This window comes from Staurois parvus, unplaced genomic scaffold (genome assembly GCF_062004578.1).
Source record: "Staurois parvus isolate SC_StPar_1 unplaced genomic scaffold, SC_StPar_1.0 ptg000009l, whole genome shotgun sequence".
In the NCBI taxonomy this organism is placed as follows: domain Eukaryota; kingdom Metazoa; phylum Chordata; class Amphibia; order Anura; family Ranidae; genus Staurois; species Staurois parvus.
In genome coordinates, this window is record NW_028317805.1 from 2,404,099 (window position 1) to 2,420,970 (window position 16,872).

General features: G+C 43.3%; 1 protein-coding gene across 2 annotated transcripts in view; it reads right to left on the minus strand.

Moving 5' to 3' along the window:
• The window catches only part of INPP5A (inositol polyphosphate-5-phosphatase A), a 569,268-nt gene that overhangs the window by 199,831 nt on the left and 352,565 nt on the right, over positions 1-16,872 (minus strand). The window lies entirely within an intron of this gene.

The following is a 16,872-nucleotide window of genomic DNA, read 5'->3' on the forward strand; positions in this document are numbered from 1 at the left end:
GAATTCACCTGCATTAAAAATAAAGTAATGCAGGCCATAGACTGAGTGAATTTCTTTCCTGCAAAAGTCAGTGTTGACATTAGAATCCCTCCTGCCGAGCCATTGTGTTCTCCCAGTGGGAGGCAGGGAAGCAGTCCCTGGTGGGAGAAGACAGTGATTATTGCTAGTGGCTGTAACAGCCGCTAGCAATAATCACATGTATAATCTTGCAGGCTGGTTGTACCCAAATTGATGAGCAGCTTGCCCATATATGGTTCGTATCTCCATACAAGATTCGATAGGGTTCCTGCTGAAACGGCCAAGATTCAAACAGTCTATGACCAGCTTTAGTATAGCGAGTAGCGATATACTCCAATATATGGCTGAGCTATCCAGCAACAAGTACACCACCAATCCGAACATTTAAAGAAGAATTCCAGGTACTGATATTTCATACTTTGGACCATCATAACTATGTTTATACCATACCTGGCCAATGCCCCTGTATGCTGAAAATCACTGAAATACAGTAGACACCACACCAGAGATCTTCATTTACTTCCAGGTCTGGTGCAGAGTGGCTGCCCTGCTGCACTGTGAACACAGGAGGTTGACTGCTCGACTTGGGTGCCACTCAGAGAACGCTTTGCATTTTCTGAAAGAATGCAAAGTATTCTCAGATTAGACAAGTTGGAGTGGCAGGGTGGTGATATCATGCTCTTCAGCTCATTCGATCAGAGACCACTTTGCATTCATTCATAGAATGCAAAACCTTCTCTCAACAGCGCTTGTGCCAACGGCCAACCTCCTGTGTTCAGAATGCTCCAGGGCAGGCACTCAGAATGGGACCCAGAAGTGGCCTCCAGGGGCACTGGCCAGGTATGGCATTAAATGGAGGTTTGATAAATGCATTACATCGAACCAAAATAAATAGTCTATATTACCAAAAATATTGGGATGCCCCTACAAATCTTTGGATTCAGGTGTTCCAATCATCTCCATTGCCACAGGTGTATAAAATCAAACAACTAGGAATGCAGACTGCTTCTACAAACATTTGCAAAAGAATGGGTCACTCTCAGGAGATCAGTGAATTCAAGTGTGATAGGTTGCTACCTGTGCAATAAGACCATCCGTAAAATTTCCTTGCTACTAAATATTCACGGTCAGCTGTTAGTGGTGTTACAACAGTGGATAAGTGTAAGCAATTGAGAACAACAGCAACTCAGCTATGAAATGGTAAACCACGAAAAATAGAGTAGAGTCAGCGCATGCTGAAGCTCACAGTGTGTAGAAGTCGCCAACTGTCTGCAGAGTCAATAGCTAAAGACCGCCAAACTACACGTGGCCTTCAGATTAGCACAACAACAGTGTGTAGAGAGCTTCATGGAATGGGTTTCCATGGGTGAGCAGCTGCATCCAAGCCTTACATCACCAAGTGAAATGCAAAGTGTTGGATGCATTTCACTTGGTGATGTAAGGCTTTTGGCAATATTGTGTATATACAAAGTATCCATACTTGAAACTCATCTTAACCTATACAAACAACACAATACAAGCCAAACTGCATAAATAGTAAATATCCCATTTCTTTTAATATTTTGTAGAAATACACAAACCAAAGTAATAGATGGTCATTTTTAAAAGATATTTATTCTGATCTGGATTAATTGCACACCATGGCTTAGTGGTTAGCAATTTAGCTTAGCAGCACTGGAGTCCCTGGTTTAAATCTCGGTTAGGAACTATCTGCATGGAGTTTGCATGTTCTCTTCCAGGTACTCTGGTTGCCTTCCATACTGACATGGTGGTAGGTAAACTGACTCAAATCCAACTTGTCCGTAAGTATATGTGTGGGTTTACGCATGCATGTGATATGGGGACTTTTAAGATCCTTGAAGGCAGAGACTGAAGTGAATATATAGTATGTAAATTGCGGTGTCAATTATGAGGAAAAAGAACAAAAAATTCAAAGCATAAATTGGTTGCTGTGGACAACACCGCTTTCTCCAAATTTTTTTAAATGGTTTGGTGACTGGACCCTACTGTGATGTTATGTATTTTCAGTTGCAGTATCTTAAGTGTTTTATTTCTTAAATTTATAACTGATGGTCTTCTATTAACTAGAACACTTTGCAATTCAAACTCCTGCCTGACATGCCTATTATAAATCGCTACATTTAGAGGATATAAATAAAACCACAAGGGTCGTTCATTTTCATTTTCCTCTAACCTAATAATATAATATCAAGTAACATTAGCATTTATGGATTTTCTTTCATTCAGATTAGAGAGAAAAGTAAAAAAATAAAACTTGCCTGCCTAAGATGATGCTGTTTTCTAAGTTAATTAATTTGAAATGACACTACAACATAATTGAGAAATTGTTTATGTACACATTTTTCCCCATTAGATACTGTCAGAAATACATAACCCTCAAAGAGAATCCGCCTTCCCCTGAAACCATACATGGGCCCATGTTTCTGGACTCTTGTGTGCTGATGGGCGGGCATTCATAAAGCTTCATTTTGTTCAGACTTGGTCTGTAAAGCAAATGTAAACATGAAGAAAACAGCTGTTGTTGGCAATTTGCCCATTCAGGGAAAAAATAAAGGTTTTATTGACAGGCCACCTCACCACGCACAATAATTCCCCTTACGGAAACCTCAACCACTCTGTTCATCTACTGGAGCCCCTGGAAATTCCTTGGACTTTGATGAGCTGGTTAAGGAGAAGCTTGTGATTCCCTCCACCTTACTCCCAGGATGTAGTGCTAAGGCCTGAGTGGGGAGGTGACATGGGAAGTGACATGGCCATTTCCCAGATTGACATGGAGCTTACACAGCGGTTAGACCTAAGGCTTTAAAAGACAAAAGAGCAGTAGGGTAAGTACAGCAATGGGAGGGGGAGGATGTGGCTTTTTGAGAGATCTGTAACAAGAATAGTTACAGGGAGGCATGCAGGTGCATTTGTAGTGCAAAAAAAAACAAAAAAACACAACAATAAAAACAAAGAAAAAGCAAAACACACATATTTACCACCTCCCGCCCGCCATATAGTCCAATGACGGGCCAAGGTGGTTCTCTCGTTCTGATAGGATGTCATATGACATCCTTCCATTCTCACCGCGCATGCGCGACTCAGGGAGCGCGCAGCGCAGCGATCGGCGGTGCGCTGTGTCCCTCGGACACAGCGGATCACCAATTCATGGAAAGAGCCGAAGATGTCGGCTCAGTCATGTGATCAGCTGTGTCCAATCACAGCTGATTGCATGTAAACAGGGAAACGCCGGTTATCGGCAATTCTCTCCTCTTGAGGTGTCACGCGGACTGCTCGAGAGGAGAGGAGACCCGGTAATCGGCATTCCTCGGAGGGGACATGTACAATGATCATCAGGGCACTGATGATCAGTGTGCCTTGATGATCAGTGTGGCCCCAGAAGTGCCACCTGTCTGTGCCCATCAGTGCCACATCAATGCCACATATCAGTGCCTACCAGTACACATCAATGCCACATATCAGTGCCCATCTGAGCTGCCTTTCAGTGTCACTCATCACTGACAATCAGTGCCACCTATCAGTGCTGCCAGTCAGTGCCACCTATCAGTGCTGCCAGTCAGTGCCACCTATCAGTGCCAGTCAGTGCCGCCTAACAGTGCCATATATCAGTGCTGCCTTTCAGTGCCCATCAGTGATGCCTACCAGTGCCTCCTCATCAGTGCCACCTATCAATGTCCATCAGTGCATCTTATCAGTGGCCATCACTACAGCCTCATTAGTGCACATCAGTGAAGGAGAAAAATCACTTATTTACAAAATTTTATAACAAAAACTAAGAAAAAACTTTTTTTTTTCAAAATTTTCAGTGGTTTTTGGTTTAAGAAAAAATAAAAAACCCAGAGGTGATTAAATACCACCAAAATAAAGCTCTGTCACAAAAAAATGATAAAAATTTCATATGGGTACAGTGTTGCAGGGCCGCGCAATTGTCATTCAAAGTGTGACAGCGCTGAGAGCTGGAAATTGGCCTGGGCAGGAAGGGGGTATAAGTGCCCTGTAGGCAAGTGGTTAAACAATTTTAAAACGATAATTTATTCAAGTGGTTATAAACAGCACTGAGATACCCTAGTATGACACACTGGTTGCTGATGCCAGGTTTGTTTGAAGTGTGCATAACTGCATGCTCTTAGTCCCAAACAATGTGATATGCAGAATGGAAAAAAAAAACAAAGTGTTACAGAGGGCTTCCAGTCTGGTTTCCATAAAGCAACAGTCAAAAGCTACATAAACTGTTGACTTTTAATAAATAGACACTTGTCCAGGGATATCCAGCACCGTCCTCACCCGGGCCAGGTCCATTCCTCCTGACCCAATCTCCTGGGACATGTGACATGTCCCAGGAGATTGCAGGTGGAATGGAGAACTGAAGAACTTCCAGTCCGATTGCCTAGGTGGATGGAGTGGTAGTGGGAGCAGGTACCTCTCAAAAAGAAGTCCCCCCGTGCTATCGAGAAGTCTCGCAGCACTAATTACATTCTTAAACAGAGGTACACCTGTACCTCTCAAAACCACCAAAAGTACCCAATCCCCCCCCCCCCCAACTATATATATATCTATATATTCCAAATATGTCAGAAGAGGTGGAGAGGAGGGAGAAAAGTGGAATTTTCCCTTTTGGCCATCCTTATATGAGCACAAACAGCTGCATAATCCAAATCTACAAGAACCTCCTAGAATCTCGAAAACCCAGAGGTCTCTTTTATGAAAATACTAAACTCAACTAGGTAGTTCAAAACTAAGTATCTAAATACCCAAATCATGATAGGGGGCGAATACTCCGTCAGGAGAAACTGAAGAATGTATTTTTATCCAAAGAATAACTGTGGTAGAACAGCTTTTCCAGATTATTTGAGCTCAGCCACTAAATCTAAAAGCAAAAAGCAGAAGGTACATCTTAAAAGTACACTGCTAAATAATTTAAGTCAGGTTAAATAACCAGAAGAGCTTCTTCCGGCTAGTTATCCTGACAGACTGGGGTTTATTTGACTAAAGCTGGTTCACTCAGAATCTGGTGTACCTGTGCATGTTAGCCAATCAGCTTCTTATCTCAGTTGTTCAATTAAGCTTTATCTAAAACCTGTAAACTGATTGCTTTCCATGCAGAAGTGCATTAGATTCTGAGTGAACCTACTTTAGTAAATAACCCCACTGTGTAGTGATGTACACTGCAGGTGATGCCTCAGTCACCTATTGAAGACCTTACAATTCATAACGGAGCTTGCAATGGAACCAATTTTTGTGAGTAACAATATCACAGTACTGTACAAAAAAAAAGACATTCCAGTAACTGCAATCATCTAACTTTCAAACTTGCATAATAAGCCCTGTAAACAATTTCAAGCCTCTATTAGAGCATGATCTACATCTTCAGTCTCCTCTGGAGATTAAACCTAATACTTATTTTTAGACATCTTTCAACCCTGAATAACAACAGTTTATCAATCAGTTACAATTGTAGATACCATTAATAAAACTGTAAGGCAGTGTCTGTGTTGTCTATAGCATTCAATCTGAATTTTTTTTTTTATCTTCTAACTTGATTTCTTGCCTATGAAGAGTTGGAATTTTACTAGCTACAATTAACACTCGTGTGTTGCTTTAGGCTTCATGCACACTGGTTAAGTCCCCGGTCACACCGATGTGACTTGTCATGCAATTTGACAATTTCAAATTGCATGACAAGTTGCACCCTTTTGTCCACAATGAATGTGGTCATATCGGTGCAATTCTAACTCCGTTGGAGTCGCACCGATTTTGAAAGTACTTCATGCACTACTTTCTGAAAGTTCAGGTTGGACTTTCATAGACATCTGTACATGAAGTTGCACAGATGTCTTTCAAGTCACACCTGAAATTGGACTGACATTCAACCTTGAAATTGTGTGAATTCAAGTGAAGTCACATGATTTTAAAGTCATATTCGGTGTGACCAAAGTCTTATTGTAAACAATGTTTCTGCTTACAGGAGAAAATCAGCATTAAGGCCTTATTCACACAGGGTGTTTTTGCAGCTACTTTTAGAGGCGTCAAGCGGTTTTATTTTTTTACAGCTTCCCAATGCCCCTCTATGTTATGCTATGTGTCCATGCACACAGACTTTTAGAAGCTTTTATTGGCAGGGACTTTTAGGAGCTAAAAAACAAAAACAAAACAAAAAAAAAAAAACACTGCCAGCACATTGAGGCACGTTTAAGGATAATTCATTTAAATGGCCAGAACAAACTATTATTCTGGCCAATGAAATGAACACCCAAGCGCTTGACGCCTGTTAATTCGCCTAAATGCTTGTTAGATACTTTTCAAAGCGCCAGGTGTTTTTTCTGCCAAAACGTTGCTGCCAATAGGAGGAGTGTTTTTAAAACGTCCTGTGTGCATGAGGCCTAAACACTCACCAAAGCAGTCTAGGTGAGTTTAGCAGCATCTGGTGTTTGGGAGTTTATGGCCTCATGTATACATGAACTCCCCTACACATTGAGCTCTCCTGGCAGCAGAAAAATGCTAAACGCGTAAAAAAAATGCGTGTACACTCAGTACTGTGTTTAGCACTTGGACGTTTATTCATTTGAACGACCAGAATATTTTCCATTGACATGAATAAATGCACAAGTGCTAAACGAGGCTATGCATTTTTGCCGTGTGTAGGTTTGATTCTTCTGAGTTCTGGAGAGGGATGTTTAACTGCCCCTAAACGCTGATAAAAGCCTATATGTACATAGAGTTCAGTGGCAAAAAACGCCAAAAGCTCCTAAACTCACGTTTAGGAGCAGCACTGTGCATGAGGCCTTTTTATTTCATTGGCCAGAATTTATTTATTCTGGGCAATTAAGTGAATAAATGCTAAAGTGCTAAAACACACCTAGCGCTTAGGTGCATTTAGGTGGGTTTAGGCAAGTTTGGCATTTTAAATGCCAGTAAACCCTTGCCCGGATCGCAGCTTTTGTGCCTTTAGAGAAATGCCAGTAAACTCAGCTGCCTGTAAACAACTCTAAACAATGTGTACATGGACACATAGGATAACCAAGGAGAACTCAGGGGCTTTAGAAAAAAAAAAACATCTGCTCCTAAAAGGTCAGTTTAGCAGCTGCGGTGTACATAAACTTTTTATTTTATTATACTGAAGATCTTTCAGGAGGAGAACCCAGCATGTTCACAGGAGCACATTAACTGGACTAAACTGAAAAAGTTTGAACTGGTGCCTAGAGCAAATGCAATTTTCATGCTTTACTGTTTAGGTAAAAACTGGAAAGAAAGTAAGCATCTGCCTAGCCTAATGCAAGGAATCTAATTGCCATAGTTGATTTCTTCACTTTTCTTCAACTAGAGGCATTACCAGCACATCATTAGTGTTAGTAGCTCTCCTGTGCTGATGGAATTCTCCTATAGTCCAGCATTAAAAGGCGGACCCCCAACTCAAACCAGTCACAAACTTGCTCCACTATGTTTCAATCTGAATGTCCAAAGATAGTATCCGCTCCTGGGACATCATGTTCTCTGCAAAATAAAGCAGCAGAACTACAGGGAGAGAAGTCTGACTTTGAAAAGGTGTAGGGTTTGTTAGTCCAGTAGTGTCTTTTCATGACTTAGAGGTGTAGTGTTTGTTAGTCTAGCAGCGTCTTTTCTCTCTAGGCTCAAAGTCACTTTTTGCCCAGAAACCAGGCTTCTCCCTGCCTCTTTCAGCTGCTAGTTCTGGGAACCATTGAGACTGGAGGGGTCTTTGAGCTACACTGACAGATGACTAATGAGGATCCATAAAACCACAAAGAATAGCTGTGTGGAGCCTGTGCATCACATCTCTTCTCCCTGGGAAACTAATTGCTGTGAATTGTTAACAGTAACATTATTTTTTTCAGGCAATCACTACCTCTCAATGCCCAAAATGAGCATGAAACAGGTCTTTTGACTGGACATAAAAGTTTAATGTCCCAATGTTGATCAAATTAACTTCAGCTATGTGACAATGGACTATATTTGTGAGAAAATAATGAAGGCCACAATAGGCTGCTTTATGCTCGGATTTCACAGTTCCAATGTAAAAATGTTTCTGTTGAACCAGATTATGCTTCATTTCTAAAGAAAGCGGGGAAAAGTTGAATACTTAAAATTAAATGTCATTTCACAAGCCTAGACTCACAGAACATCAGGATGCTCTACTGACATGACCAACCAGGGGGTTTGGCTGTCATGACATAATGATCTGTAAAAGCATAATGTGCAGTGTGCTTAAAGTCACACTAGGAAGTTTACACAAGGCACACTTGAATAAAGTAATGAATCTCTATGCAAATGTGCAATAACAGGAACAGGAAGAGACAATGGGGTAGATTTAGTAAAGGCAAATATACTGTGCACTTTGCAAGTGCAATTGCTTCAGTGCTTAGTAAATTAAGTATGCTATTAAAGTTCATGTGCATGTAAAGGCAGGCGTCCCAATACTTTTGGAAATATAGTGCATATGGCTTAACTGGGACAATTTGCAACGTATGCAGAAAAAAAAAAAATAATACATGTAATTAGAGGTAATCTTAATCAAACTAGCATCCATTTTTCTGGCTGCTATTAAAATGTTTATCACATGGTGGGAAGTTTACCACTGGAGGCAGACATCTCTTGAATAGCCGGAATGTTGCAGAGCACAGAGTCAGTGCAATGCCTCAGAAGAAGCATATATGCCTCTGGGCCCCATCTTGAAGAGGGTAGTGCACTTGTTGGGTAGTGGTTCTCTCAAAGGCAGAGTGTTGGAATGGGGCTGTAATAAGGAGCACCCTAAGTATAGAGAATGAAATTGGAGTTTGTGGATAAGTGCTGGCTCAAGACTAACATCTTCACAACAATACTTAACAAAATGTTGTAGCTGTGCCTATGAGATGTAATTTGGTAATATTTAATGCAAGTTGTGGCAGCAGTAGATGACTAATGAAACCTGAAAAATAATCTAAACAAATGACATTTTGGTTTTATGTAGTTGCTATGGACACAACTATTACCTTCTTTTCTCTAGTCTCATACATAAAACAAATACTAGACACAGTTTTGTCAGATGCCAATTACCTTATCTTTTTGCTACTGGATTGTGAAAGGAAACTGGAACACCTGGAACCAAACCCATGCAAACCCAGGTTGATCAGATTTACTTGTTTTGGTTTTCCTCAAGGGCACTGCAATAAAACAATACTACAGAGCTCTATCACTAACTTAGGCACAGTGCTTCCAGAAAAGGTCATGTGCAAGTTACAGCTATAAAAAAATGGGTCATCTAAATGCACATAATTCAGGAGTGGGCAACCAAAATAAAATATGCATGACCAATTTTGGATCTATGCCTGCCAGTACTAGAATTTGCCTTCAATAATACTGAACACTAAGTTATGATGGAAATATGGATAAACAACAGCAGGATGCCTGAGACAATCCTTTTACCAGCAGAGAACCATTAAGTCTTCTCTTGGCTGGGAAAGGTGTAACTCAAAGTTTTCATGTTGAAAGGACTTTTCTTCCTGCTCCAGCTTTGTCTGCTGTTTGAAGCCCTATACAGTTAAATGCTCTTTAGCCTTTTAAAGCCTTTGGAGGAAAAGACTTATCAGCTTCTGTTTTCAGAGGTACTAAATCTGTATTATGAGGCCATGCAGTTAAAGGGATTTAAAGGCCTGACTTTAAACCTCTTCCCTCTATGTTTATCTGACACTGAATAGCTCCTGTTGCTCGGCTGGAAATGTCGATCTATGCAGCTTTAAGAGGGGATTACAGGCAAGAAAAGAAGCACTAGCACTCCCCCCCATATATATGTTCTCACTTTCCCGTTTCCTACTGTCTGGAGGAGTGGTGCTAGACAATGGTGGAAGATGGTTCCCAAAACCTTGAATAGGGACACTGTTGGTGGTAGCATTCATTCAAAGTGAGCTTCAGTGTATTGTCCACCCCAATCAGCCGATCAGAATAGAGTGTGCTGGTGGCTGCCAAAAGGTTAGCAGTGCTGATGAAAAGAGTTAGTCATTATTCACTGCTTTTACAGAACTCTGCTTTTGTGCCGTTTAGCCCATCATTTCACTATGGAGGTCCGGATCTGCGGCTGGGTGCTCCCTGAAAATGGCCAATCCGTGTGAATGCAATTCCACAAGTAGCAAGGCAGCCTCGCATCCAGGACTCGCCCCCGTCATGGAAGGCTGAGATACCGAGGCACTTTTTTGGCAAATGTCACAATTTAACGATGCCCATCACAACATCTCTGACCCAAAGTTAACACTAAAACTACAGTCATTTTCGCGCCCTTTCTACCAGGCCATCATGGGAGGTCTGAGGTGGCCCAAATTTAGTTTACTGAAGCAGGCAGTGTGCTACAAGGAGGAAATTGACAAAGAAGAGGAGTATTCAGCTGGGTCCTACTGTTTGTAAATGAGTGCTTTACAGTAACTAATATGACAATGATGGAAATGAAAAGGAAACAGGATAGTGAAACGCATAACTGCTATTTATCAAAGACAAACAGGGATGTTTGCAAAAGCTTAACGTTATATCTTTTCTATGTTTTCAGGTCACAGTAAAATATTATGACCATAAAAAAATTTCCCAAGAATGCTGGCCAGGTACATTTTACATTCTAATGGGATCCAATATAACTGTGAATATTCTTTAGCGTACAGTAAGACACATTAATATTTATTATGTTACATGTTTTAATTACAAACAGGTTTACGCCAATGAACCACTGCACAGAGCAGTAACCCTTTGGCAACTTATTAGATTTACTGCATCACCAAAAGATGCATTCTGATATGTTGCTTTATTTTGCCATATCAAATATGCCACTGTATATGAGCAAAGTAGAGCTTTCTCTAGCAGCCAAAATTGATCTATTATCTGCTCTGAATACAATAAATGTATTGATTGCTATTGTACAGAGCACTTAATTTTTTGCAATGCATTAATGAATAACCAAATAAAGAGTTGCTTGTAGAAGGTACGGCTCACATGCCCTGCATTGATAACATTACAGCAATCCAAACACCTTGATTTCTACCCTCTAGGGGTATGCACACACACACCATATTAATGCAAAAAGGAGGTAAACTGGGATCATCTATAACAATTGCAATATTAGGTCCCACCCATATGTGCGATATATTTCACAGGGGCAAGACAGGGAAGAAAAAAAAAAACAGTGGACGTGTTCAACAGGCGACTTTTGTATTAAACAAATACTCTGAAAAAACTGCAGTGTCAGAGTGGCATGCATGGAGTGAATGGGATAAGCAGCCATTGTTGAAGACCCTGTGTATAACACAGCACAAATAATGACAAAGGCACAGCAGAATAAAAAAAGACATTTGTCTCTGTTATTGTCCAAAGCATTTAGGCTGAGTGAATTTAACATCTTCGGCTTGTCTAAGTCACAAGATTGCCCTCGATCATAATGCACAGAAATAAAAACAAAAAAACATTTCCTGCACACATGAAATAGCCCACAAATGAAGAAAGATGTTTACAAGCTATCTAGAACAACGATCAGTAAAATGTTCAAAGTATTTAGTTTCTTTCAAAAGCATTTCACAATGTTTTGACTTGTACTTGCAGTTAGGGCAACCTACAACAATGGTTTAACTCTACAGTGCAGAGAGGTTATAACAATGACAGATGCTTTTTTTTTTGTTTCTGCAAAAGTGGCTTTTCGTAGATCACAAGTCTACTTAAAAAAAAATACACAACATATAATACCACCCCCCGCCCAATCTGATGATGATGGAGGGTCCATGACAATCAGAGTTTAGAGGAAATAGGCTACATGGCGCTGGCAGTTTTTTAGCCTGAAAGACTGAGGACTTCTAGTGGCAGAAAAGAACTACCGTATGTATGGGAGGAGGCTCTGATGTGAAAGCAAGTATTGTAGCAAAGGCTGATTTTAATTTTTACTAATATTGAACTATTCATTTAATTTATTTTTGTTTGCTGGAGTTCAGCTTTACACACTTGTAAAATATATAGTAATATGTAGTAAGTAAAAGGCTAGCATGTGGAAGGATAAGACTCACTGTCAGTTATTTATTTTCTTAGTATGTCTACATGCTGGAGTATGTTCCTCCCACTTTCTTTAGCAATGACTACCTGAAACCCAGATTGTCCCAAGTTTCTATCACACATATATTCAAGTTCACATACAAATACCCAACCTAGCGGATTCAAAAATAGGTCTTAAAGCAGAACTACACTGTGTCTAAGCACCACAAACAAAAAGTGCTATTTAATTAATTTTTAATGTTCAGAGCAAACTCCCCCATCTATGTCTCCATGCTTTATTTTGCTGAGAAATCACTTAGAAAAACACCCCCCTAGCATTTCTGACCGTGGCCATCAGCAAATACTTCCTGGAATCCATCTGCTCTTAGTTCAGGCATGCATGTAGGAGGGTGTGCTTAGCTGAGAAAACCCCTCCTCCCCCCTGATGACTGCTGGGATGTATGACATCATTTGCTTAGACATGGAAGTCAGGAAGTAAAGAAATGCAAAAAACTATTTTAACAGAAATATAAATATACCTTCCTATCTATTTGCTAATGCTAGAAGCCTAAGGATTCAAAATAGTCAATGTTGATTGAGAGACTGAAATTCCACTTTAAGCTGACCATACATAGCTTGAATTTTGAATGATTCCTGCTAGGCCAAAATTTGAGTTGTGGTTGTCCCTGTTCGGGTACTCCCTGTTTGTGAATTCAGACAGCCGAAGGTGCTGCAACTGTCTAAATCAAACAGCTGGTATTGTGGATTCCACCAGCCATGCTACTTAGTGTAGATGGGGCAAATCGAGTGTACAAGAGATATATGAACTTATAATTATAGGATAGCCATACATGACTCACATTTCTCTCATTCAGTGCATGGAATGAATGACAGAAAATCCAATCAATTCCCCCATCCATGCCTACAGTGTGGATGGAGGAATCTCCACTGCCAGCATTTTATTTAGGTGCCACAGCTGTCTGAATACAAAGGCACTGCCAAACAGTGACTGCATCCTGTCAGCTTGCACGACAATTTTCCACAGGACTCAAACAATTTTCAAATCAACTGTTGTCTTGATGTCTGTTAAAAATTCAAGCCAACTTTAGACAGTTTAAGATCTGTTTTGAAAAAACAAACAAACAGATAACCGTTTTGTTATCCCGCCGACCCACACGCCACCACTAACAGATCCACACGCTCCTGTACATCCCGTTCCTATGCCACCTTCCTCACCCTTCTCCTTACCGCCGGTGACATCTCCCTGAACCCCCCACCTCCCCACTCCCCCTCTAGGCACCCTCCTGCTCCCGCCAGCTGCCGCAACCCCCTCAACCTCATACCCGTCCCCCTCCTCCAAGCATCCACCCCTCCTCTCTCGGTTGCACTCCTGAACGCCCGTTCGGTTTGCAACAAGCTCACCGCCATCCATGACCTCTTTGTCTCCCACTCCCTCAACCTCCTAGCGGTCACCAAAGCCTGGATCCAAGCCACTGACTCCACCTCCCCTGCAGCACTCACCTATGGAGGCCTCGTCTGGACCCACTCACCCAGACCGAGTGGTCGCAGAGGCGGTGGGGTCGGCATGCTCCTGTCACCGCTGAGCACCTTCCAGGACCTCCGTAAACCCCCCTCCCTATCCTTCTCCTCCTTCGAGGCCCACTGCATCCGGCTCTTCTCTCCCACCTCCCTGAGGATTGCGGTGATCTATCTCTCTGAGCTACCGACCATCATCCTCGGGGATTTCAATATCCCCATCAACGCCAACAACCCGGCTACTTCCCAACTTCTCCTCCTAACCTCCTCTTTCGCACTCACACAGTGCACACAGTCCTCCACCCACACCGATGGGAACACCCTGGACCTCGTTTTCTCCCACCTCTGCACCTTCCATAACTTCATTCACAAACCCTTCCCCCTCTCTGACCACCACCTCCTCACGTTTTCCATCTCCCCCTCCCCTAACTCCCCCCCCCCCAAAGCGTCAAACCAACACCAGCCGTAACCTCCGCATCCTGAACCCGGCCCATCTCCATTCGGCAGCTGACTGTCTGTATGACCGTATCCTTCCACTGACATTCCCTGACCTGGCCACTACTGCGTACAACGACTCACTGTCAGCTGCCCTAGACTCCCTGCCACCCCTAACCAAGCGTAACATCAGACCCCGACCGCTTCAACCCTGGCAGAACGACCATACAAAATGTCTCAAACGACGCAGTCGCGCGCTGGAGCAGTTATGGCGCAAAACCAGATCCCCTCGAGCGTTCTCCCTCTACAAATCCGCCTTCCTCACCTACACCACCTCCCTCCACGCCGCCAAGCAAGCATATTTCGGAACCCTCATCAACACCCTCTCCACTTGTCCTCGCCGGCTCTTCTCAACTTTCAAATCCCTGCTCTCTCCCCCCCCCCACCTCCACTCAGTACCTCACTCCCCACCCACGAGATTGCAAACCATTTCCAAAACAAGATTGACGCAATCTGTAAGGACATTGTCAATTCGCAATCTACCTCTCCACCTAGCCTCCCTCCTTCACCCCCTCAACTCTCCCCTCCTCTGACCTCGCAACCACACTGCCCCCCACCATACCTAACGCCCTGCATACTATAACCTCCCCAACACTCCGCTCCTGCTACCACTGAGGAGGTCACTAAGGTCTTCACTGAAGCCCGCCTCACCACTTGCCCCCTGGACCCTATCCCCTCACAACACCTCCAGTCACCCCCCTCCTCCATCATTCGCTCCCTCACCCACATCTTCAATCTCTCCCTCTCTACTTGCGCATTCCCCTCCCACCTAAAGCATGCACACATTACCCCCATACTCAAAAAACCCTCCTTTGACCCCACTGACCTAAACAACCTTAGACCCATCTCCCTGCTACCATTCACTTACAAGCTCCTTGAGTGCCTAGCCTACAATCGCCTAAGCGCTCACCTCACTGATAACCTCCTTGATCCACTACAGTCTGGCTTCCGTCCCATACACTCCACCGAAACCGCCCTACTTAAAATCACTAACGACCTGCTAACCACCAAAGCTAATGGCCACTACTCAGTCCTCCTGCTCCTTGACCTCTCCGCGGCCTTCGGCACCGTCGACCACACCTCCTCCTTACTAAACTGCACTCCTTTGGCATCAGGGACGCTGCTCTCTCCTGGCTCTCCTCCTACCTATCCCAACGCTCCTTCAGCGTTACCTATAACGTTGCCACCTCCCCCTCTCTGTTGGAGTCCCCCAAGGCTCTGTCCTCGGACCCCTCCTCTTCTCCATCTACACCTCCTCCCTTGGCAAACTGATGCACTCCAACGGCTTCAACTATCACCTCTATGCCGACGGCACACAAATTTACCTCTCCACCCCTCACCCCCTCTCTCTCCGCCCGCATCGCCCACCTCCTGAACGACAGACTGGATGTCGCTCCATTTCCTCAAGTTAAACCTGTCCAAAACTGAGCTGCTTGTTTTCCCCCCAGCCCGCGCCCCCCCCCATCCTCTCCATCACGACTAGCAACGCCACTATCAATCCCACCCCACACGCTAAAGTCCTGGGTGTCACCCTGGACTCAAACCTTTCCTTCCCAACTCATGTCCAATCACTATCAAATGATGCATGCAGGCTCCACCTCCGCAACATCTCCAAGATACGTACGTTCCTCACCCCAGACACTACTAAACAACTCGTACACTCCCTCATTATCTCACGCCTGGACTACTGCAACTCCCTTCTCACTGGCCTACCCAAACAAATGCTATCTCCACGCCAGTCTATCCTGAACTTAGCGGCTAGACTCATCCACCTCACCAACCGCTCCACATCTGCCATCCCCCTCTGCCAATCCCTTCACTGGCTCCCGATTGCCCAACGCATTAAACTCAAATGACTAACTCTGACATACAAAGCCATTCACAACGCTGCCCCAAACTACCTCACTGACCTGATACCCAAATGCCACCTTACCCGTGCCCTTCGCTCCTCACAAGACCTCCTACTCTCTAGCTCCCTGGTCTCCTCCTCCCACGCCCGACTGCAGGACTTCTCCAGGACTTCCCCCATCCTCTGGAACTCCCTACCCCAATCCATCAGACTGTCACCTACCCTCCTCACCTTCAGGCGCACCCTGAAAACCCATCTCTTCAGGGTAACAACCGATCTCCTCCACCCTCACATAACAACCGATCTCCTCCACTCCTCCTACCACTCCATCCCCCACAGCCACTTCCTCCTGTACCACTATCCCCACCCTCCTAGATTGTAATCTTGAAAGAGCAGGGCCCTCAAACCCCTCGTGTATTGTATTGTACTGTATTGTCTCATGTTCTGTCCCCCTCGCTAATGTACAGCGCTGAGCAAACCCTTTGGCACTATATAAACACTGTATAATAATAATTATAATAATGTGCTTGTAAGTGTTTCACAATATACCTGGGTAATCAACATGTAAATGCTGTAGACAGAATAGATGACTGAATAGCCAGAAATTGTGATAACTTGAAAAAGGACAAGCAACTGAAAGTTTCAGAATAGTTGGTGCATGCATGGGGAGTCCTACACTATTTACAGGAAATCTACTTTTCAATAGAGTGGATAAGAGTGAGAACTTCTGACAATTATTTATTGCGTCTATGACCTCATTGGGGAGATTTCCTCTCATTTTCAGGCCTTCTGATGCCTTCTGTTGCCCATACAGGAAATGGGAGGTGTGGGTATCACTAGGACTGAAAGGCACAAACAACACTAAAAACATTTACAAGTTGTAAGCTTTAGGCCTCTGGCACATGGTACTGATGTTTGAGCATCAGCATTTGTGGACGTAATTTCAGATGTTTGTTTTGTGCTTA